This window comes from Pelodiscus sinensis, chromosome 5, assembly GCF_049634645.1.
Source record: "Pelodiscus sinensis isolate JC-2024 chromosome 5, ASM4963464v1, whole genome shotgun sequence".
Classification (NCBI taxonomy): domain Eukaryota; kingdom Metazoa; phylum Chordata; order Testudines; family Trionychidae; genus Pelodiscus; species Pelodiscus sinensis.
Genome location: NC_134715.1, coordinates 36388250 through 36412736, shown reverse-complemented (window position 1 = coordinate 36412736; position 24487 = coordinate 36388250). Strand labels below are relative to the sequence as shown.

Below are 24487 nucleotides of genomic sequence, written 5' to 3'. Positions count from 1 at the left end.
CAGATGATCAGAACATGTAACATTAATGCAATGTACATAATATGCCACGTTAATGCTTGAATTTAAGGTTAAAATAAAGTAAACTGTTAACTTCCATATTGTTTAATAAGTTACACTAATCAAGTATTCATAAATGGAACCGTACCAGGAAATGTCACTAAATTCTCATTGTGCCAGTTTTCAAAACAGCACCTGCCTTGTACACAGAGCGCACATTTGTTTGTAGTTAGCTGACTGACAAATGGGAAAGCCAGAAGTTTTGGCAGAAGAATTAAAGACTTCAGACAGTAATTAGTTTTTATGTACTTGATATATTTTTACTAAATTTGCTAATTTTAATAACATGAGGCTGGGCTGGGTGGCCTCAAGGAGTAAGTAACAAACTGGAAGCCATGTTTTAACGGAGTTCTCATCCGGACTCTGTTACTAATACACTGGGTGGCCTTGGGCAAATCACTTAATCTCTGCCTTACTTTCCTTGCTTGCTCTAGGTTAACAGTACACATTCAGGGTATGTCTACACTACCCCGCTAGTTCGAACTAGGGTGGTAATGTAGGCATACCACAATTGCAAATGAAGCCCGGGATTTGAATTTCCCGGGCTTCATTTGCATAAGCCGGGCGCCGCCATTTTTAAATCCCGGCTGGTTCGAACCCCGTGCCGCGTGTAGCATGGAGTAACGGTAGTTCGAGCTAGGAAGCCTAGTTCGAACTACCTAGTTCGTGCCACGTGTTGCCGCGCGGCACGGGGTTCGAACCAGCCGGGATTTAAAAATGGCGGCGCCCGGCTTATGCAAATGAAGCCCGGGAAATTCAAATCCCGGGCTTCATTTGCAATTGTGGTATGCCTACATTACCCTCCTATTTCGAAATTATGAGACTGGATAACAAGACAAAGGAGCTTAAATAAACACTCATTTATTTTTATTTTCCCTCTGGGCAATGAGCCTTCAAGGCTAGAAATTGACTTAAAAAAAGGCAGAGATTCTCACATAATTACACTCGGGCTTTAAGAAAACCACCAAAGCATGAGAGACTTGTAGCAAAATCACAACAGCTGGCAAGATCTCATCTACAAAATGGGAATGATATGTGCTCATCCAGCATCATACAGCAGATTCAGTTTATCATCTGAAAATAGGGTGATCGTATTTTTCCAAAGGGAAAACAGGCCTTTGAACAGTGCCAGTCCCCTTCCCATGTGAGACCAGCCCATGCCCATCTTTCCCTGCCTGCTTGGAACCAGCCTGAGGTCCCCCTCTACCTCTTGTCCGCTTGGACCAACCTGAGCACCCCTTCTTCCCCTGCATGTGAGATTGGCCTGTCCTGAGCTGCTCTCTGGAACCCTCCCTCATGAGTTGTCTGTTTATTGCCACCTGCCGCCTCTCCTCTTGAATGTTCCTCCATGCCTCACTATGGGTTGCATTGCACTTCCTTTGACAAAGCCGGGCATTTGTTCAATTCACTCTTGCCAAATGACCATCAGCTGGCAAGAGCAAACTGAACAAATGCCGAGTTTTGCCAAAAAAGTTAGAACAGCTGGGAGAGGGCTTAAGAAAAGGAGATGCCCCAAACAAAATGGGACATATGGTCACCCTAGAAATGGACTATAAAGTCTAAGTATTATGATGATTTCTGATTACAATAGTTCTAACGACATCATCTCAGAGTATAATATCGAAGGCCGCATTGTTATGCTGCTATTTAAAACTCTACCCACTGTCTGGGAGGTTACTATTCAATCTCTGTGTTCTCACTAACAAACACACCAGAAGAAGAAAGGACTAAAAGACTGTGCTTAAGTTCCACGAAGTCAGTGTGGCTTCAGCACACACTGGCTGTTTGTTAATCTTGTGCACGAGTGTCCCCCGGAATTGGAACCTTAGGATCAGACTCTGCCATCCTTACTCTTGCTGCGTAGCGGCTTTATGTTTGCTGCAGTAAGAAGCCTCTTTGTAAAGTGCTATACGGTGTGAATTGGGGGTTTAGACTCCATCCTCTAGTACTGACTGGAAAAAAAAAACCCTCTTCATCTCTAATCATAACATTTGTCCCTCAAGTGAAGAAAGATAGCTCCTAATCCACCAACCTCCCACTGCATCTCATCTTGCAGTTCCAATAAATCATTCTTTCAGCCACCTCTCTTTACATCTTTATTTTCACCACATTTATGTGCTCTGGGGGGGTTTGCGTTGTGCTAGCCTGGACTCGTTGTGAGACATTAATGTAGCTTTGACAAGGTATATGAAGTGGAACAGTTTGGTCTAGAGCACCAATGAAAACAGATGGGGAAGCAGAGCCACATGTGACGTAAGACGTGAAGAAATGTGCATCTTGCCAATTAATCACGGGAGGCTGCTGACAAATAGGTGACAGTAATTGATGCAGACCTTTGAGAAGCAATCTAACGTCTGCACTCTGGGAGAGCTTCCTTTTGCTTCTTTGCAGCACTAATGACAAATAACTGCCCTGTTTAATTGCTGCCCAGCATTGCTTTATGAGATAACAGTGCCAGTGACAAGCCCTACACCAATGGTCACTAACCAGTAGATCAGGATCTACTGGTAGGTCTTGGAGCCTCTGACAGGTGATCCTGACAGGTTTGGCCTGGAAGCTATCAAGCACTGACATCAGTTGCCCTCCCCCCCCCCCCGCCCCGGTCATGCTGCTCCTGCCCTCTGCCTTAGAACTGAAAACCTGTGAGCCTCCTGCTTGCTGTGCAGGGTTTGCGAGGGACAAGATAAGAGAGTTCTGATGTCAGTGTCCCTCCTACCCCCACTCCTGTACTCTATCTCCACCCAGAGAGAAGGGAGCTTGGCAATGCAAACCTCTGTCACTCTCACACAGAGAGAGAGAGAGAGAGAGAGAGAGAGAGAGAGAGTGTGTGTGTGTGTGTGTGTGTGTGTGTGTGTGTGTGTGTGTGTGTGTGTGTGTGTGTCAGTCTCTCTCTCTCTCTCTCTCTCTCCCCCCCCCCCCTTCCTTCTCATGTCCCCACCCAGCACATACGTGGGGAGGTTGTTACTACTTGCTGTGACGTAGTGGGGGTACTTGCTGGGCTGTGGTGACCCCTGCTGTCTGGAGCAAGACCCAGCAGGGAAAACCTCACTAGGCCAAGGTAATGCCAAACTTGTTGAGCCAGGGGCCAGACACCCCCCATGGAGAGGAACAAAGGAAGGTGGAATGCTGCCCTGGCTGGGGGGCAGGGCTGGAAGTTAGTGAGTTGGTTGCTGGCTGTCGGAGGGCATGGAGGAGAGCCTAGGGGAAGGGGCTGGAGTTTAGGGGCCCAGTCTCCCCCATCTCAAGGGGGCCTGAGGCATCCTAGCCCAGTTCCTGTAACCAGATTACATCTGTGCTGCGCTGTGCTGGAGGAGCAATAAACCACCCTCAATTCCACTGGCTGGTGCAGTCTGTTTGTGCCATTTCGGGGTGCAGGAGACGGGGAACCCCCTACGCGCCGTCACACTTGCAAAGTGGGTTATTTTTGCTTTTTGGTCTGTGCAGTTCAAAATGTTCATTTCTCTCCAACTCTTAAATGTAATTCTTTGAGCAGCGAGTTCTAAAATGCCAAACCTGGCATGGCTGGATTATTTATCCCTGTAGTAATTGCTGCTCCTGGATGTAGCCGGCATGTTCCTGCAGCCCCTAAGAAAGGCAGAGCAGCAGGGGGATCTCCATATGCCGTCCTTGCCTGAAGACGCCACTCCTGCAGCTCCCAGTGATCTGTAATGAAGAGCCATGGCTAGTAGAAGCTGTGGGCTCAGTGCCTGTAGATGAGGGGGAGCACATGGTGCCAGGTGCCATGGAACCACTGCTGTACATGCCAGCTGTTTTCGCAAGTGGTGCAGGGCCAGGGCAGGAGTGAGCCTACCTTAACCTCACTGTTCTACCACCCGGAAGCCATCTCAGTTAAACGGTGCGCAGTCAGAGCCTGCTTCCTGAACTCCTGTCCCAGTCTTGAACCACCTCCTGCACCCAGCCTCCTGCCCCAGACGTGAATCCCCCTGCACACAAACTCCTTCACAGAGCTTGCACCATGAAACCCCGCCTGGCCCCCTGGACTAAGCCCGGACGCCCTCCCACACTCTAAGTCCCTTGGCCCAAGACCAGAGCCTGCACCCCAACCCTGTACCCCAGCCTGGTGAAAGTGAGTGAGGATGGGGAAGGAAGGGAGATGGAGTGAGCAGGGGGAGGTCTCAGAGAAGGGGTGGGGCAGTGGCGGAGCCTCAAAGGAGGAAGTGGGGGGTGGGTATTTGGAGTTGAGGTAGATCTTGCATTGCACTTAAATTGAAAAAGTGATCTTGTGGTTAAAGAGGTTGGAGACCACTCTCCTACACTAACTAAAGTTTATCATCACTGAGAAAGTTGCAGGTGACACAAAAATTGGTAGAATGGATAACAACTGAAGAGGATAGGTCACCAATTCGGCGCAAGATTGCTTGGTAAACTAGCAAAAGCAAACAATATACATTTTAACATGGGTAACCCATAGAATCATAGAATAACAGGACTGAAAGAGACCTTGAGAGGTCATCGAATCCAGTCCCCTGCCCTCCTGGCAGGACCTAGTACTATCTAGACCCTCCCTGATAGATGTCTATCCATTCTGCTCTTAAATATCTCCAGAGATGGAGATTCTACAACCTTCTTAGGAAACATATTCCAGTATTTAACCACCCTGACGGGAAGTTTTTCCTAACATCCAACCTAAACCTCTCTTGCTGCAATTTAAGCCCATTGCTTCTTGTTCTATCCTCAATGGCCAAGGAGAACAATTTTTCTCCCTCCTCCTTGTGACACCCTTTTAGATACCTGAAAACCGCTATCATGTCCCCTTTCAGTCTTCTCCTTTCCAAACTAAACAAGCCCAAATGTAAATGTACAGCCCTGGGAAAGAAGAATGTAGGTCATACCTACGCTATTCTGGGAAGCAGTGACTAAGAACATAAGAACAGCTGTACTGGGTCAGACCAAAGGTCCATCTAGCCCAGTAGCCTGTCTGCCGACACTGGCCAGCACCAGGTGCCCCAGAGAGGGTGGACCGAAGACAATGATCAAGCGATTTGTCTCCTGCCATCCTTCTGCAGCCTCTGACAAACAGAGGCCAGGGACACCATTTTATCCCCTGGCTAATAGCCTTTTATGGACCTAACCTCCATGAAATTATCTAGCTTCTCTTTAAACTCAGCTCTTTTCCTCAGAGCCTCTCCAAGTGCTTCACAAAGAAATCTCTCTCTACTCCCATCTCACAATGGTGAAAATGGAGACACAGGGTGACTTCTGGGTGCTCAGGACCTCGATGAATTGCAATTATATTTATATTACAATTGACCTGTCCAAAGCTATGCAGTGCATCAATGACCAAGCTGAGAATAGAACCAAAGGGCAAATTCTCCACTGCCCTGCATCAAATAAGAATGGTAGGATTTCCTCCCCACTTTACACGGGTATAAATGGCTACAAGTAAAATAAATAAAGATGAGGGAGAATAGCATCAATACTATGAGGCTGTAAGAACACCATGCACAACCCTTCCACCGGTCCAACTGCAGGTGTAGACCAGCAGAATGACATCTCCTTTCTACAAGTGGAATCAGTCTGACCAGCTGCAGCTGTTAGTTCTTTACTACAGTGTTTCTCAACCTTTTTTTTTTGTTATTATAAAGGACCCCTTTTTCAAAATAATAAAATTATAAGTACCCCCAGTACCCCCAGTTTTCAGAGACACAAAACTTTTTTCTACCATTGCAACACATTTGTTTAAACAACTTAATCATAGCTGGGCGAGCGATTAAATTTTTGGGTGTTAAAAGTACAAAAATAATAAAGCACTGTAAAACTTAAAACAAAAATTCAGTTTTCTTCAAATTTCAGTTGTGTGGACAGAAACCCCCTCCCCCCCAGACTTCTCTCAAGTACCCTCAAGGGTACGCATACCATTGGTTGGGAAACACTGCACTACTATACAAGAGCAGTGCAAAGATTGCCTACCACTGCTTGCTATCCACCAGGGAGACTGCAATTGCTACATAGGTGAGCTATGGAGCAGTGGTTGTGGGGAGGGAGAGAAGCAGTATCTGCTTCACAGCTTCTATGGGCTTAGTTTCCTTCTTTCTGGTACATCCTGCTAGGATGAAGTACAGCATCCAGGCTGTTATGTTATGCATACAGGAGTTATCTTGGTAAAGGATTCAAAACCCTAGCTTTAGGACAGCAGGGCTCCTGCAAAGCAAGATGTATGCGGTTTTGGGCAAATTTCCATAACCCAAGCAACATGACTAGAGGAAGCAGGGACTTCACAGCTGGGCAGATCAAGGACAGTGGCCTTTAAGGGAACAGAAGAAAAGTAAGCAGCTGGGAAATGAGGCTTAGGGAATTTGTCATTACAGATGAAACAGAAATGTTTCATAAGTGAAATGGGGGTGCGGGGAGGGGGAGCAGGGAGGGCTTTGGATATTGTAAGCATGCTGGTCCAGCGCAATCTCTCTTTCAAGGTTTCTCCCCAGTTATTTTCTCTGTTCTCTCTCTCTCTCTCACACACACACACACACACACACACACACACACACACACACACACACACACACACACACACACACACACACACCCCTCCTCCTCCCCCCCCACAAGCCCTCTACTGTGCTCAAAATAAATCAGAATCCTCTCAGTGCTTCCCCAATAGACCTTCTTCCTCTTCCCATGTCCCTTCTTTGCCTTTTCCCTCCATGTTGTTCCTGTTGCAAAATTCAGGTCTCAACCCTTCGTTCCCTGGCTCCCATCTTCTGTGTTTAGATCTTCCTCCAAGAAATCTGGAAAGATGCACTCATCTGTTTTCCTTCCAAGTACAAGAACAAAAGCACTAAATGAGCGCCCCCTTCCCTGCTGATTTCCCACCTTGATCCAATATGTTTAACAGTGTTTAGGCAAGCTTTTCTCCTGAGACACCTGCCAGAGCTCTTACTGTTGTGATCAGGCACTGCTGCTGATTCCTGGGATAAGAGCTGAACTATGGGAGGAGGGGGGGGGGAGTAACTCCCTTAATTCACACACGAGCCTGTTCCGCCATCATGAAGTTGAGTTGAGTTTGAACGGTCAGAAAAGTGACATTTCACAACGGCTGTGACTGGCCATGTTTCAAAGTCTTTTTTGTTACGTCACAGAGTAATCACTGATTAAATTCTTGCTATATGATGAATGTAATTAACTATTTCACTAAACTGCACATACTATCAGATTTTTGAAAGTGAGGCTTTTATAATATTCTCAAAAGTACATAACTACATGCAAGTGAGCAGCCTCCTCAGATTTCTTTCCAATACACTGTGCTATACATTGATCGACATCTTCAACCCATTCAAGCAAGCATCCCAATAACACACAGGCTGCTGTTCTGGACCAGCTGACTTTGGCTTGCAGGGCTCAGGCTGCTGGGCTGTCAAATTGCTCTGGGATGCTCGTGGAAGTAATGGACCCTGCTCAGACTTGAACAGCCATACTACAGTTTTATAGCCACACTATCTGAGCCCAAGAGGTGAATCAGCTGGCATGGGCCAGCCATGCTTTTTTATCACAGTGTAGACATACCCTAAGACAGGGATGCTGATGGGGGGAAAAAGGAAAGTGCCCTGGGACCTGGTGATTCAAAAGGGCCAACAACAGCAGCTGTGCCCAGAGCCCTTTAAATCATCGCCAGAGCAGCACTTAGCATGCTCCAGGCAGCACTGAGGCCTGGCTGCCCTTGGCCCTGCCCCTTCTACCTGAGGAGCCGCCCCTCCTAGGAGGGGGGTGCCAGCTCCCCCCCCCCTTGCCAAGGGGCTCAGCATGGCTGGCCTGCACTCAGACTACAGCAACTCTTTTTTAATCAAGGTCTCAGTGTGGGAACGTATGATGATAATGGTCTGGAATCCATGCCAGTTGCCTGTTGGTCTCTGGGTGGAGTATAAGGTGTTGGTTATGATAAATAAAGCTCTCAGTGGCCCATGATTTGGCTTTTTGACAGGCACATTATCACATTTGAGAAGAGGCACTTGTGTTTGACCTTCTTTCCTCACAATTTTGTTAGGAAATAATGGTGGAAAATCTGAAACATGTCATCGGTTGGCAAAAGCAACCTTTTTAATGGGATCCATGGCGATGTTGCAGTATTGGGGCTATTTTATTCATTATTCTGTAATCCTATTGAAGATTCAATTCAGAATGGTGATCACAGGTTATGTGAATCATCAGGCATTTATAAGATCCGTGAATCAGGTACATTTGTGAAACTGAATTCATAAATCTAGAGAGAGATTGCTACTCTATGAATCATGACTTAGGCTCCTAAGCCAAAGAAAAATCATAGCTTTTTATCTAAGCCCATTCACTTTCAACAGAACTTGGGAACTAAGCCATTTAGGTGCTGTTGAAAAGTTAGCCTTATTGTGCATAGTATTCATTCCAGATTATTGATAGTGGTATTATGGTAGTATGCTTGGTCCTAGCCAAAAGCAGGAAACACATTGTGTTAATCAGTATTCACACATGTAGTAAGATATTACCCCAGGTCCAGAGAGTTTACAATCTAAATTGATCCAGCTGACAAAGGAAGGATTAGCATCTCCATTTTACAGATGAAGAATTAAGGCACAGAGAGATTAAATGACTGGGCCAAGATCTCACAGGAAGTTTGAGACAGAACTAGAAATTGAACCCATATTTCCTGAGTGCAAGTCAGATGCCTTAACTTCAAGGCCAGCCTCCCTCACTGGAAGAGAACAACAACTATTTGAAAAACTGATCGCTGTTGGGCAGTTACAGTTTCATTTTTATAGGATGGAACTCACTTAGGCCAAATTCTATTCTAATTTATACACATGTAACTGTGAATCTCCCTTTCCTGAAAGGCTTTTTAATTTAGTTATTTAAAAAAAAAAAAAAAACATGATTAGACCCCCTGCCAAGTAGCCTGCACATGCACACGGTTTGAGTGCACTGACTGCCCAGCAGTGTGACATTCTCTGTGATGCTGGGCCATCAAAAAAAAAAGCATGACGTGAAGTTTGGAGGTGACTAACGCAGCCAGTGTTTATGCAGAAGAAACAATGATCTTCTTGTTATGGAGATCATTAATGAAACATCAGCACTGATCTGCAAATGCTACCACGTTGTGATCCAGCTGGAAAAGCAGCCTTGTGTAATATGAGTATGTTGAGTAACTTACAAACTGGGGGAAAAAAACTGTTTGACTTTTCAAGGACTATTTATTTTTTAACTCAAGCTGAATGTATAATCCAAAATGAATAATGTATTTGATTAATTTAGCTTATTTTCTGCTCAAAGTATATCTGTCTGGGGACCCTCACAGGTATTTGTAATTCTAATATTTTGACAAATATCTTTTTAAAATCTTTTTATTATATGATGACTCTCAAATATTTGAAACACAGCTGTATTTCTGATTGGTCAGATAAGTCACATGGTCTTACTTTCAATGTTTGACTGGATGAGGTACACAAAACACTTCTGGAGTAAATATATGCCCGCGTATCAAAATTTGGTTTTTGTATATATTCAGCTAAACTGCAACTTTGAAATTTGTCGTTAACTTATTAATTCTTTCGATGGACTAAAAAGTGTTCATTCAAATGTTTGTAATATACAATGCACGGTTCAATTAATTCATTAAAACATTCTTATAATTATTTACCCCGCTGTAATTAAACATTTTCAATGCAAATACAACAAAACCAGTTTTCCTCAAGCTTACTCCTAATTTCTTTATTCTGTAATTTTTTTTTCCTGGAATAAAATAAACACCTGTTGCCAAACACATCATCAGGGGAGAGCATTTCATTTATAGTGAAACCAACAAAGCTTTAAATCCTCTTCTTAGAACACTCACCCTTTCAAAATTGCTGCATACCTATACTACCAGCTCCTCAGTGAAGGAAGTATCACTTACGAAGTCTAGTTTTATGCATTGATGTTTGAAAATTTTTATCAATGTTAAAACACCTCCTCTGATGTTTTCCAAAGCTCCTGGGTGGGGGAGGGGAGGGAAACTTTCTTGGGATGAGATATGGCATGTGAAATTTCATTTAATTACTGAGTCTCTTTTGGGAAGGGGCACAACATTGGGGAAAGAAGAATAAAAATCCCATTTTATTTTTAACAGGAGTGGTTGATGCTGTGTAATAGTATTAGTAATAATGAGTACACTTCTGATATGGACAAAGTTTGCAGGCCAGATCCTCAAATGATGTAAAATTGACATATATGCATTGTGTTCAATAAACTTATGTTGTTTTGCATTCGCTAAGGACCTGGCTTTGTGACTCCATTAATGAGAATGGGACAATTTTTGTCACCCAAGGAAAGACTGATCTACCATAATTAAGGGTGTGTAACCTATGAAATGGGAATCAGTCTGTGTAATTGCTAGCTCTTCATAGTCACACAACTTTCATTCTTACACTTGCACTAGCAATAGTGCTCTGAGTAGCACCTCCATGAAATGCCGCTCATCACTGAAGACATTACAGTATTCAGAAAACCATGAGATCCAGCCTGCAGCCAATAATCCATTTGCTCTAATTCAAGCTACCACACTGTATTCCTGTGAGCTCTTTGGCAAGCCACCAAATTTCTCTGCCTCATTTTCCCCATGTGTAAAAAATGGTGATGAACTTTGAAATAAAATGGAAACTATTATGCTTGAAACAGCCAGAGAACACATTCCAAAAAGTCAATGCCAGACCGCACCATGGTTAACTGAGAAGGTGGCAGAGCAGGTGGACAAATGAAACAGGGTAAAAGAAAATGGCTTCGAGATGGAGGAACGCAGGAGAGAATATAAAGACTAAGCAGACAGATTCAAAGGCAAACTAGAGAAAACAACTGCAAATATATAAGGGCAAAATGTATGAACTTCAGAATCATAAAGAAAGTAATAGTAAAGAAAGTAACCGTACAACTGGAATGTTCACATGGTCAGATTTCTTACCACAAAAGGTTTTCCTGGTAATCAAACAGAATAAAAGATCATGACAGCAGAGTCCTCACTGAGGCTGATATTAAATGCAGGTGGAAAGACTATGCTGCCAATCTGTATGAATCACCAGAGCCACACATAATACAGGATGACAGAGAAGAGAGTAGAGAGCCGGAGCCATCAATCCTAAGAGAGGAAGTGGTGTATGCTATTACAAAAATGAAGTGTGGGAAAGCAGCAGGGGGAGATAACATGCCTACAAATTTGTTAAAAGCAATTTGTGAATGTGGTGCTGATTTTATGTGGAAAATTTGTAATGAAGTAAGAATGACTAGAACTTGGCTAGAGACCTGGATAAAGGGAATTTTCCTGCCCTTATAAGAAGGGAGATTACTACACTGTTATTAGGGGTCGCGAAATGAAATTAATAGGTAGCAGGTAGCAAGACTTGATGGCCTCTCGAGGTCCCTTCTTGTTCTAGTGTTCTATGATTCTTCACACAGCACACAGTCAACCTGTGGAACTCCTTGCCAGAGGATGTTGTGAAGACCAGGACTTTAACAGCATTCAAAAAAGAACTAGATAAATTCATGGAGATTAGGTCCATCAATACTTATTAGCCAGAATGGGTAGGAATGGTGTTTCTAGCCTCTGTCAGGGGCTTGATATGGATGACAGGAGAGGGATCATTTTACCTTGGGCATTCCTCTGGCTACTGTCAGAAGACAGGATACTGGGCTAGATAGACTATTGGTCTGACCCAGTAGAGCCATTTTTATGCTCCTATACCATCCTCATTATATTGCACCTGAACAGTTCTATATAATCAAGGATTGCATGAAATGAAGGACAGAAGCAGAGCTACTATCACCACAAACTCCTTTCAGGGTGGGCCCAAGCACACATGACCAAACCATTAATATCCATCATATCATTGACAAAAGCAGAGTGTACCATACCCATTGGTCATGTGTTTCATTGACTCCCATGGACCCTCAAAAGTGTTTGATGTCCTCAGGAGGATGCTGGTAGATATGGGGACTCCAAGGTATTACACTGAATTCATGGCAAGTCACTTCATCCATCAGCAGATCACTACAGATTTCGACTGGAGAGGATGAGACACAACATTATATTTTATCCCCAACCCTTTTTAACCATCTATGCAGAATTTATTAAGAGCTTTGGAAAGTTTCGGCAAACTGGAGGATGCTGAGGAGGGACACTTCTTAGCCAGCTTCAGATATGCTGGGAATACAATGCTCCTAGTTACAACTACCGAGACAAGGCAGCAAATGCTGGAGTCCATCAAAACAATTCATGAAGAATATGGAATGTTCCTGAATGCGACAAAAGCAATATGCATGCATACTGACACAGATGACAAAAAAGAGGCATAAGGAGTCATTCACAATTAATGGACAAGCTGTAATGTAGTACATTACTTAAAATTACCTGGGATCATATAGATCCAAGCAAGAAGGGTGTTCCAAAGAAATCAAAAGAGGACTGGTTATTACTTGCTCATTGATGACCTCTCAATAAAATATGGAAAAGCTGTGGCATTTCAAAATGTACAAATCCCAACTGGGTGAATCTACGTCATGGAAATGTTTGGATATGTATCTCCTGATGCTGCTGACAAGGAGAAAACTAAGCTTTTGAAAGGTACTGCTGAGAAAGACACTTGCATATCTACTGGATAGGGGGAAAAGGCAAAGGCCTATAGTAAAAATACTGTTGGAGAGAAGCAGACTCTAATGTCAGAATTCAACAAACATTTGCATGCGCTGTACTTACGTACATGACAGAAAAATAAGCTGAAGGAGGAATGGTGAAGGGTCATTTTAGTAGGGGATGATGAGTAAAGAGATAGATGAATGGTGTATGTCAGATCACTGGAAAAGTTAGCTGCTGAGTTCTCAAAGTTATGATTTCCAAAAAATCATGATGGCTTCCAAAATATCGGTGACATCAGCATTGAATTTCAGACATAATTAAAATGATTCACTTACTTTAAATTGATGATAATAATCCTCACCTATCTACCAAGAGTGTCAAAAGATTCACTCATATTATTAGTGTTACAATACAAAGAAGAAATGTAATATGTTAAAGCTAAGCACTTTACAGAGGACATAAGAAAAGGTGCTTTAAAGCTGAGGGTATAGGAAAGACAGGAACGTATGTGTAAAGTTAAAAAATTAACTTTTTGTGTTATGTTTAGTTATCCCATTTTAAAATGTTTTTCTCCAAATCTGGCAGTTATCCAGGATATTTTTATTGGCTCTAAGGGTGAATTAATTATAAATGGTAGAGACTTTGTTTTACGACTCTCTCCAATAAATGTTAGCATGCTAAAGCTCTTTATAGTTTCAAAGCTGGACAGAACTGCCAGGCACATTTTCATTACAACTTTTTAACTTCTGTTTTGTTACTGTTGCAGTGGATAGTTATTTTACAAGTCTCAGCTGCAGTACAAGTCAGAGTGGAAAGGTCTCTTGTCTGGTGCAATCAGCAGTCACTGTAGGTGAGAAATGCTCATAGTTAGGAATATGTACAGTTGGATCTGAATCTACCAGATGTCTCCATGCATCAGATGCCGCCCATCCCATCAGTCATGTGTGCGAGTGATTAGAAAACATTGTACAGTGGATATAATTATTCTATGCTGTATAGAAGAATTAAATGCTTCCTGTTCACATTATCTGTGCTCACACCAATATTATAAACTAATCACTAAGTATTGTGGTTTATTTGAAATGCCCTCTTTCCCTGACCATGGCTGCAGCAGTGGTTTTAAAGCTGGGTGAGGAGATCATAGAATTTATGGTTGCTGGGGATTATTTTATGGACAAGTATCTAACTTTTAAAATTTAGCTTTTTTCAATTATTTTCCATTTTAATTTCCTCATATGGAAAAATATGGTTTTGATGAATGTTACTGCACATATATTTTAAATGGGACAATATGCAAACTACATTTTACAGACTGTTTTATATTTATGTAATGCCAATACAGTCATAGTCTTATGCCAAAATACAGTAAACTTCCGATAATGCGTCACCTTTAGGACCCAGGGGTGCCGGATTATCAGATATGCTGGACTGTCAGAAGGGGGGGCTATGAGGGGTCTGGAGTGGGGTGGGAGGGGATGCCACCCCAGACTCCTCATAGCCCCCCCTTACAATAGTCCGGCTCTGCCCCAGGCGTCCCTGATTCAGCTGCTGCTGGTCAGTTTCAGCAGCAGCTGAATCGGGGATGCCTGCAATAGAGCAGCTGGGGTGCTTCCGGGTTGGTCCCGCAGCGCCGAGGGGCACCAACCCAGCAGCACCCCAGCTGCTCTTGGGGACGCCTGGGGCAGACCAGCTCGAGTGCTGCCGGGTTGGTACCGCAGCACCAAAGGACGGCGCTGCGGGACCAACCCGGCAGGACTCTAGCTGCTCTGCCCCAGGAGTCCCCAAGAGCAGCTGGGGTGCTGATGGGTTGGTCCCGCTGTCCCTCGGGGCTGCGGGACCAACCCATCAGCACTCCAGCTGCTCTGCTCCCGGCTTCCCAGATTCAGCTGCTGGTCAGTTTCAGCAGCAGCTGAATGGGGGAAGCCTGTCCGGCTGCCCCAACACTTCCGGGTTCCTGATGGTGCCGGACCATCAGGAGTCCCAGAGCATTGGATGCCGGACTAATGGAGTTTTACTGTATTTGAAATTTGGCTAATTTCTGCATTTTTATATACATGTCTACATAATAAGCGTTATCAAAGATGAAAGCTTTTCTTCATTACAAAAGACCTGATGTTTTAGAGAAACCATTCTATTCAAAACACAATTTCAGTGCAACACTCAACTGAGTGTTTTGTGAGTTCTTCTGTTTCTTATTATCTGTATTGCAATACCACCCAGAGATCCCAGCTACAATGAGAAGATGGTCCTCACCCCCAGAGGATTTATAGTCTAAATAAAAGAAAAAGAGGTAGTTACCATGAATGGGATTGTGTGGGAGCACAGTGTGACCTTGGATACATTCTTTGTTGACACCACTTATTTGGGTTTAATTTCTCATTTGAAGTCACAATCCTATCTCTGCAACACGAACAGCCATTTCCATAGCAAGTAACTGTAAAGTCACAAATAGAGGATTCCATAACCTCAGGTGGGAAACAGGCAGCAGAAGCAAATGACCTAAATAATAAAAGACTTTGGGTGAAATCCTGGCTCCACTGAAGTCAATGGGAGTTTTGTTGCTGACTTCAGTTGGGCTAGAATTTACTCCCATCTTTCCTTTCAGATGACACAGGAAGAAACGGCTCTCACTAGAACACTTTTCAAAGTTTTCCAGGAGAGATCAATGGATTTTGTAAACACTTTTTCACTTTTTTCATTCCTATGTCCTGTGAAGGTGTAACCACATATCTTATAGCAAGATATTGTTAGACAATGCCATGTATTAGTGGGCTGATTCATACTTTCACTGAAATTAATTTCCATAAAAGTAAGACAGAAGCAAGATTTGGCTAATGATGAGCAAATATGTAAGCAGCATTCTTTTACAAAGGGTAAACAAAGTCTTACTATGTCAGTTGTCTCAGAGTCTCAATTTGTTTCCTGCCCAGCTTTGGGGGTCTCCCAGCTATATACAGATTCTTACTTAGGGCTGATTTGTAACCTTACAATCTAGCTTTAGTAAATGCCTGTAAGATAAAATTGAAAAGACAAGAATGGCATGGAAGATGAAAACCTTAAAAGGCATAAGCAAGAATGTAGGCCATTCTGACACCTGTGAATACAAAGAATATTTGACACCCCAAAGCCAGTGAAAGCAGCATCTGAGACACAAACTGTAAAAGTGTGGGTCCTAATTCTATGAAAAGTTGAGTAGACTGGGTCAGTCTTGGAGTTCACTTACTGCTGGTGGCACCTCCTGCTGGCTGTCCTGAGACTTAGCTCCATCAGGTGCTGGGCTTCCCCTCCGGAAGTGACTTCCCCTGACCTGTCTTGCTCTGCAGCCCCTCTCACCCCAGAGCTGCAGTCTCTTCGTGGCCCTCCTGCCATATCCCTAATGTCTTCCCTTTCCAGGGAATTCAAAGCTCTTCCAGACCCACTGAATGGCTGGCAACTCCAATGCCCTTGCCATTTCCCAGCAGCTAGTAGGGAAACCCAGGCCTTCCCTCTTCACTCATTTCCAGCTTACAGGGCCCTATAAGTAGGCAAGTCTCTGCAAGGTCTGACCCCTTGCTATTGTTCCCATGGGTTTCTGCCTACTCATCTGGCTTCTCTTACCTCTGGGCTTGTCAGCCCCCTCCCCCCAAAGCTCCCTCCACTCAGCTGATTTCCCTGCTTTCCTGCCTATGTCTTTCATGCTTTGTACTGGCCCTACCTGTTGCTGTCTCACTGAGCCTACTTCTAAGTACAGGTTGAATCTCTCTAGTGCAGCACTCTGTGATCCGACGTGATTTTAGTGAGCTGGATGTCCATTTATCATGGGGGTGGACATTTTTCTTGCAGTCCCATAGAGTTTGTTTACAGCCACCAGTCCTGGCTCTCAGTGTTCTGTGCTGTTATTTAGCTCTAATTTACCCCTAAATGTCTTCTAAGAGCCTAGGAAGTAGTGGAAGTGTTGGCAACACTGCCAGACAATACTGACCTCCCAGTGTCTGGCAAATTCTCTACTTTAGCACCGCTCCGGTGCCAAGGGTGTCAGACTAGAGAGATTCAACATGTGCGGCATATTCACTGATTCCTCCTCCAGGAGCACCCAGTAGAGTTAATTGGCCCGCCTGGCCACCTTAAGCTCTTTCATTCCTGGATGGGACAGATTCCTTGTCACATGGTAAAAATTGGATATAAAAAAAAAAATGTTGAATTTTTTTTTTAAATTTCAAAGACATCATTCCACACATTTAAAAAAAGGAACAATTTTAGATTTTTGAAAGATTGGGTGAAAATTTGCACAGGCTCATCTTTGCTTAGCATACAACTTGAAGGCACTCAACTACTAGGGGGGAAAGCGTGGTTTAAAAGCCTTATACAGGTTGAAACTCTGAAAGCCAGGACTCTCTGGTCCAGCAACGTCTGTGGTCTGGCAGGACTATGGATATTTCTGGATCAGAAAGAGCCAGCAGTCAGGAGGCCAGCAGCAGGAGGGCCAGTGACTGGGAGCCCTGCTGGGGCTGGCAGCAATGGGGTCGGCAACTAGCAGCCCTGCTGTGCCGGTGGCAATGGGGCTAGTGACAGCAGGACCAGCAGCTCTGCTGAGGCCAGTGGAAGTAGGGCCAGCATTGACCTCCCATGGTCTGGCAAGCTCCCTCTTCAAGACTGGTCAGTTCCCAAGGGTGCCAGACCAGGGAGGTCCAACCTGTAAAGAAGCGACAAGAGAAAATATTCAGTTTCAAACTTTTAATTTAATTTTTCTTTTCCTTTTTCCATTTCTTCCCTTCCCTTTTTCCCCACTGCAAAATTTGAAAGGGGTAAAAATTATTTTAAAAAATCAGAAAACCGAGACAGAAAATGAAAATGACATTATTTTCCACTGTTTTATTTCTCTTTAAAAATCTCCTGTTTTGGAAAAAGGCCATTTTTCAATGAAAACATTGGATATCTCCTGTGGGGTCGTGAATACCCTCAATTTTCTGCAAGTTGACTGGGAGAACTTTGAAAGTATAGACTATCTAGAAGTACTTTGTTTTTAAATGCAATTTACTGTAACTACTTTACTCTGTGATCTATCAGACTGAGGAAACAGTAATTGAAGCAGAAGTAGCTTAGCCACTGGAAAGGAATAAGACAATCAGGATGAATGTATCTGGGCAAAATATAAGGATTTGATCAAAGTTCTGTGTATTATCAAAAGTAATTCCTTATTGTAATAGGTGGTTACATGCTGGTAGTGAAGTTATGTGATTATAACATGACCATAAAAATAATGCTGCTACCATTGTTCTATAATTGTAAAAAATCTTATGCCAGAGGTCACAAACTCCAAGTTCACAGGCCAGTCTCAGCCAGGGACCCCCAGCAGGCCTGGAGGACTTGTCTGTTACCAGCCCCCAAATTCTATCCCTTCCAACCATCATTCCGCCCTCTTCCCTCTATAGTATTCTGCCCCCTAAGCTCACAGCTGTGGGGATCACTGGGAGAGGGGGCTGGCACCACTTGGTGGAAGGATCTGCGGGGGAAGTGAAGGAGTGCACTGAGGTCAATTTAGCCGATGTAGTGAATTTGAACTCAGTGCCCCCAGTGGCACCGGTACTCCTGCTCTTCACAAGCAGTAGGGAAACTAAGAGGATGGTGATTTAAGACATATCAACTCCAGCTACGTAATTAAGATACGCAACTCCAGCTACAATAAGTCGACCTTCCCCTTCTGTGTAGACGTGCCCTATGATCTGGCTGAGTGACTGAAGTCCTCATATCATGATTTCGGTAGGTAAATTCACCACTTACACTAGCATAAACGATCAAGTGACCTGTGCCTCCTGCAGAGGAAGGCAAGACATCTCCAGGGTCTCTGCCAATCAGACCCAGGCGAAAATTCTTTCCCAACCCCAAACTATGGCAGCCAGTTACATTTTGGCACAACACCAGTAAAGAATTATGTGCAGGAGCTTAGAGCCCTCCAAATCTAGTCTCATCATCAGCCATTGGGGATATTTGCTACCAGCAGTCACAAATTGGCTAAATGTCACCATAAGCAGTCTCTTCACATATCCCCTCCATACACTTATCAGTCTTGAAGAAAGCTATGCTTTTTGCCCCTCCACTGCTCCCTGGAAAAGCTGTTTCAGAAATTCACTCCGAGGTTCGTTAAACACCTTTATCCAATGTCAAGTCTAAGCTTGCGATGGCCACTTTATAGCCATTTGTTTTTGTGTCAGCACTGGAGCTCCCTGTATTTATAGAGAACAATCACATCTCCCCTCAGCCTTCATTTGGTTGGTCTCCGAGTCTCTTTTATAAGGTAGGTTTTCCATTCCTCTGATCCTCCTCCTCTCTGCACCTGTTCCAGTTTGAATTAATCTTTCGTAAACATTGGAGACCAGAATTGCACATCCTCTTCCAGAGGAGTCTCACCAATAGAGGCCTGCATGGATACAAATTTGGTATCTTCATCTGCAAAAATGATCCACAGATATCCACACCCACGTCTGCAGATGCGGATATGTACAGATTTGCGGAGCTCTACTCACCAGTGCCCTGTATGATGGTACTAGCTCTTCCCTGTCTTTACTGGAAATACCTCACCTAACATCTCTTAGGATTGCATTAGCCTCTCTCACAGTTACATCACACCAGCAGCTCATAGCCATCCTGTGATCAATCAATGCCCCCAGATTTTTATCCTCTTTCACTTCCAACTGATAAATCCCTAGCTCATTGCCAGTGAAAATGATGGGAAATTCTTTAAGGACATCCTTCTAACTTTCATATAAGGAAACTGGCAGTAATGAGAAAAATCGAGTTTAACTTTTTTGGCACCTGAAGATAGCTGAAAAGCTTTCTAATGTGATGTAACTCAATGGAATCATGACTCCATTGGCAAACAAAGGGCTTAAAGCAGCAGCCACCAAGCAGTAGATCAGGATTTACTGGTAGATCTTGAAGCCTCTGAAAGGTGATCCTGACTGGTTTGTCTGGGAAGCTATCAAGCGCTGGCACTTCACTTGCTCCTCCACACACCTGTCATGCTACTCCTGCCCTCTGCCTTGGAGCTGCCCCCCTGGGAGCTTCCTGCTTGCAGTGCAGGATGTGGGAGGGAGAAGGGGGGGCACTGATCTCAAGGTGTCTCTTCTCCCCTTTCTTCTGTACCCTATCTCCACACAGAGAAGGGGATGGAGGGAGCTTGGCAATGCAAATCTCTGTCACTCTCTCACATACACAGTCTTTCACTCTCATCTCCTGACCCAACACATATGTGGGGGGTTGTTATTATTGTTGGTGGTGGTGGTGGTGGTACTGGTACTGCTTGCAAAGTGGGTTATTTTTGCTTTTTGATTGGTCTGTGCATTTCATAATTTTCATTTCGCTCTTACATTTAAATTGAATTCTTTGAACAGTGAGTTCTAAAATGCCTAACCTGTCATGGCTGAAGTAATCATCGCTGTGGTAACTGCTGCTCCTGGAAGAGGCTGGCATGTCTCTGAGAAAGGCAGAGCAGCAGCGTGGTCTCCACATGCCGTCTTTGCCTGCAGACACCACTCCTGCTACTGTGATCAGTACTGGGGAACTGTGTTCAGTAGAAACTGTGAGCTCAGTGTGTGTAGATGAGGGGCAGCACATGGTGCCATGGAGCCATCGCTGTACAGGCCAGCTTCTTTCAGGAGTGCTGCAGGGCCAGGATAGGAGTAAGCCTGCCATAACCCCACTGCTCCACCACCCGGAAACCATCTCAGTTAAGTGGTGCCCAGCCAGAGACTGCATCCTGAATCCCTGACCCAGTCCTGAAATACCTCCTGCACCCAACCTCCTGCCCCAGATGTGTGTTATCCTCACCCAAACTCCTTCCTAAAGCTTGCACCCTGAACCTCCTCCTAGACCCGCAATCCCTCACCCTGGGCTAAGTCCGGAGCCCCTCCCACTCTCTGAACTCTTTGGCCCAATACCAGGGCCTGCACCCCAAGCTCCTACCCCAGCCTGGTGACAGTGAATGAGGTTCAGGGAGGAAGGGAGAAGGAATAAGCAGAGTGAGGCCTAGGAGAAGGGATGGAGAGGGGCGGGGCCTCAGAGAAGGGGCAGGAAGGAAGCAGGGCAAGAGTATTTGGGTTTGAGGTAGATCTTACATTGCACTTAAATTGAAAAAGTGATCTTGTGGTTAAAAAGGTTGGAGACCATTGGCTTAAAGACAGCTAAAAAGACAACTAAATAACATATTAAGGGCACCTAGTAGAAGCATTATTATGGTGTTGTTACATTCAGACACTTTACGTCTCTGCTTGCACTCCAGGGTGTAGAAATGTATTGCAATGCATTGTCACAGAAGCATACCTCTGGGGGAAATGCCTAGAGAGACCTATAAAAAATAGCCTATTTTATGGTAGTTGGGTCTTTGTTACCTTTCCCTACACTGTCTGCTAAAAAGTTGCATAAAAGGACTTTGACACATTTTAGTATAATTCTAGCAAGCAGGAACCCACTTTATGGCAATTAACACAGTTGACAGCCAGATATTATGTGCTTAGCACATTTCCTATTGAACATACCAGGTAAAACTCTGGGGTTCTCAGGTGGTGTTCAGTAGCATAAAGAACCAGATTAATAATTAGGACTAAGGTATATAGAACCGAAAAAAGCTCCATTGCATAGGAAAGAGATAATCCACTGATACAGAATCAATTAATGATACTGCATGTAATGTTAATCAGCCATTTGGTTGAGCTGTCAAATATTAACTATTGGGGACCTGATTCACCATTTCCCCATCTCTTATGCGGTCATATAGTGCAAAATGAGCATGATCCCCTGCCAACTCAGAGCAATAGTGTTTGACACCAGCTTCCATACTCAGTTACAGCCCGCCAAATGGGATAGCGACAGTGAATTGAGACCAAAATATCTGCCAGTTTTAAACACTTATCATCTAAACCTGACACTTTTAGGAGCTTATGCTATGCCCATAGTTGTCTACAATCTGAAATGTCTCAAACAGGAGCAAAAACCTAATCAAGGTCCATTACAGTGAAAAGAAACTTAAGGCTTGATTTGTGTTAGAGCTCATATTTGTGATGATCTCTGAGAGCAGTGCTCTGAGCAAAGACTGTGTCACAGGCAATGGTTCTGTAATGCCCCGGCAAAGAAAGTAGTCCTGCATCCTGAAGTATGAACAAAAATAAATCCCATATGGACACTGCTTTCACATTCTTTTACAAGGTCCTGGAAAAACACAGAACCCCCTCAATAGATAGCTTGCATGCAGTCACGCCATAGGACATCAGAGCTTTTCATCCCCCTGCTGACACCAAGAATATCCAGTGCTCAGGAAACATATTAAACTATTGAGCGAACAAGGGTAAAATTAAAGAAAAACAACAGGAATTGATGTAAAATGACATTTGCCACTGGAACCTCCATGCAGCACACACAGTATTCCTCCTCTAATCAGAAGCAGACTCCCCCCTTCCAGTTGAGCCACATGCTCTGTTGATTCACTTTTTGCATTAGGAATATGGACCCTTCAGTGAAAACTTCATTTCCCATATCTTGAGGGAAATCCATGAGGCTGCTAACAGATTATCACCCCCTTTTAACAGTCAATTCTGTCCCATTCTGCTATGTGAAATAGTCTAGCGGTGTTAACTGCAGTGATGATAAAGCAGGTGCTCAATGGATGGCCACAGGACAGCAGCAGCAGCTTCACAGACATGGACTTGCCTACCCAGTCATCAAAGCCCGGATTCTAGAAATTCAATAGAGCACCAGGTAGCCCTGAATCCAGATACCAAGACAATGAGCTGAGTCCACCTGCTTGTCATACATCACCCTCTTCCACTTGATCCTGACATTCTCTCTCCATCCCATGTCCTCTCGCACCTCAGGACACCACCCGCCATCTCCCTGAGTCCCCTGTATTTATTTGTTGCTCCCACACAACTTCCTACCCTTCAGTCAGCTCCAATCATTGTCTATTCTCCTCCCCCACAATCTACTCCCTAAATTTAAATGATTGAAAATCATGAGTGTGTGCGTGCACATATGTTAAAAAACAAGAGCTGCACATGAGATATAAAATAACTGCCTAATAGAGATGGTAGAAAAAATTGTTGTTTAAAATCTTTTCGGTGCAAGTTGAATTTTTGATTAACCAATTTTTTGGGGGAAATGTCTGCTTTCTGTGAACATTTTTTATTTTTAAACTGCATTTTTTTTACTTAAAATGTTTTATAATAATTTTCCAACCAACTCTACTGAACAGACTATTTGTAACTGTGGAGAAATCCCTCCCACCCGCCCAAATCTTCAGTCTGGTCTTATAACTAAGTATTCAACAGTTTAGACCACTAACTGTGTCTTATTTGTTTGTGCACACTTTTCATAGTCCAAGAACAAATAATAGCAGGACTGTCCATCCACTACTGTAATAACTTACACTGCCTATGCAGTGACTCATAAGGAGGAATCAAACGATTTTTTAAAAATCTACAGAATTATTAGTTATATACAAATAAATCTGTGGGCATATTACTGTAACAAGTTCTTTTGGCCTCCTTGCTTATTTATTTTCTGACTGCATGATCATGTAGGTTGTCTTTGGAATTTGTAAACATTTGTTTAGAAATCTAGGCACAAATCCTATGGATCTTTATGTAAGTTCAGTGGTCTGCCTGTGCAGCATTCATTGCTGGATCAGGGTATTATTTGGGGGGGAAAAAAATCTAAACCAGACTGATTCTATGTTCCTGATATTTCTTCATGTGGTTATGGTGGTGTGTGGTTCTCTCCCCTTGTTTAGGATAGGGTTTCCCATTATTGGTCTAACTGTGCTCCCCCAAAAGCCATTGGTAAAATTCCCATGACTTAATGAGAGCTGTTTTAAAGACAGAAAATAAAATAGGATAGCAATATTTTCTACATATCCTGCCAAATTTTGTAGCGAATATAATTTATTCAATAATTCATCATGTGACCAGAATGGTTATGTTAGTCAGTTCTGGTCAAGTGTTTATTTAACAGGTTTTGTAATTGTTCAGAATGGAAGTGTAGGATGAGAGATATAGAACTAAACATTAATAGTTACAAGAATAATACTAAATTGTAATGGTCTCAGAATATAACAGAACAGAATATTCTGGCCTAAATCGTAAGGGTCAGAATATAGTTACCTTAGCCACATTGATTAACAAGAACAGTCCCATTCACCAGTGCTCTGGTCCCAAATGTGTTTTCCAAATCTGGGATTAGTGTTCCCTATAAACTGAGCATTTGGGTGGCCATACAGAAGATATTCAAATGCCACCTATATGATAAGCAGAGAGCCCACAGCTGTCCATAGTTGGTAGCATCTGTTTCTATTAATTGTGCACATCTGCACGTCTCGGTGCACATAAATTTATTCTGCACACAGAAAAAATAGAGGGAACGTTGTCTGGGATTATTATAAATTTTGTCTGGCAATCATACAAGTTATCACAAATAAAACTAATGACTTTTTTTAAAAGGTTTTGGAAGTTCCTTCTTAGGAATATTATTCTCATACCATTTGGACCAATATTTATTCTTTTAGATCTGTAGTCTAGAAAATACAGAAGCCACTGCCACTTTTTTTCTTATCATAGAATCATAGAATAATAGGACTGGAAGGGACCTCGAGAGGTCATCGAGTCCAGCCCCCTGCCCTCAAGGCAGGACCAAGCTCCGTCTACACCATCCCTGACAGATGTCGATCTAACCTGTTCTTAAATATCTTCAGAGAGGGAGATTCCACCACCTCCCTTGGCAATTTATTCCAATATTTGACCACCCTGACAGTTAGGAATTTTTTCCTAATGTCCAATCTAAACCTCCCCTGCTGCACTTTAAGCCCATTACTCCTTG

General features: G+C 43.5%; 1 long non-coding RNA gene across 2 annotated transcripts in view; it reads right to left on the bottom strand.

Annotated features, from left to right (window-relative positions):
* Window positions 1-16839: 16839 nt before the first annotated feature.
* The window catches only part of LOC142829572 (uncharacterized), a 144562-nt gene continuing 136914 nt past the window's right edge, over window positions 16840-24487 (bottom strand). The window contains exon 4 of one of the 2 annotated variants that reach the window (XR_012904100.1): window positions 16840-17318. This is a non-coding gene — a long non-coding RNA (uncharacterized LOC142829572). The remainder of the gene's footprint in view (window positions 17319-24487) is intronic. The other variant, XR_012904099.1, reaches the window with a different exon arrangement.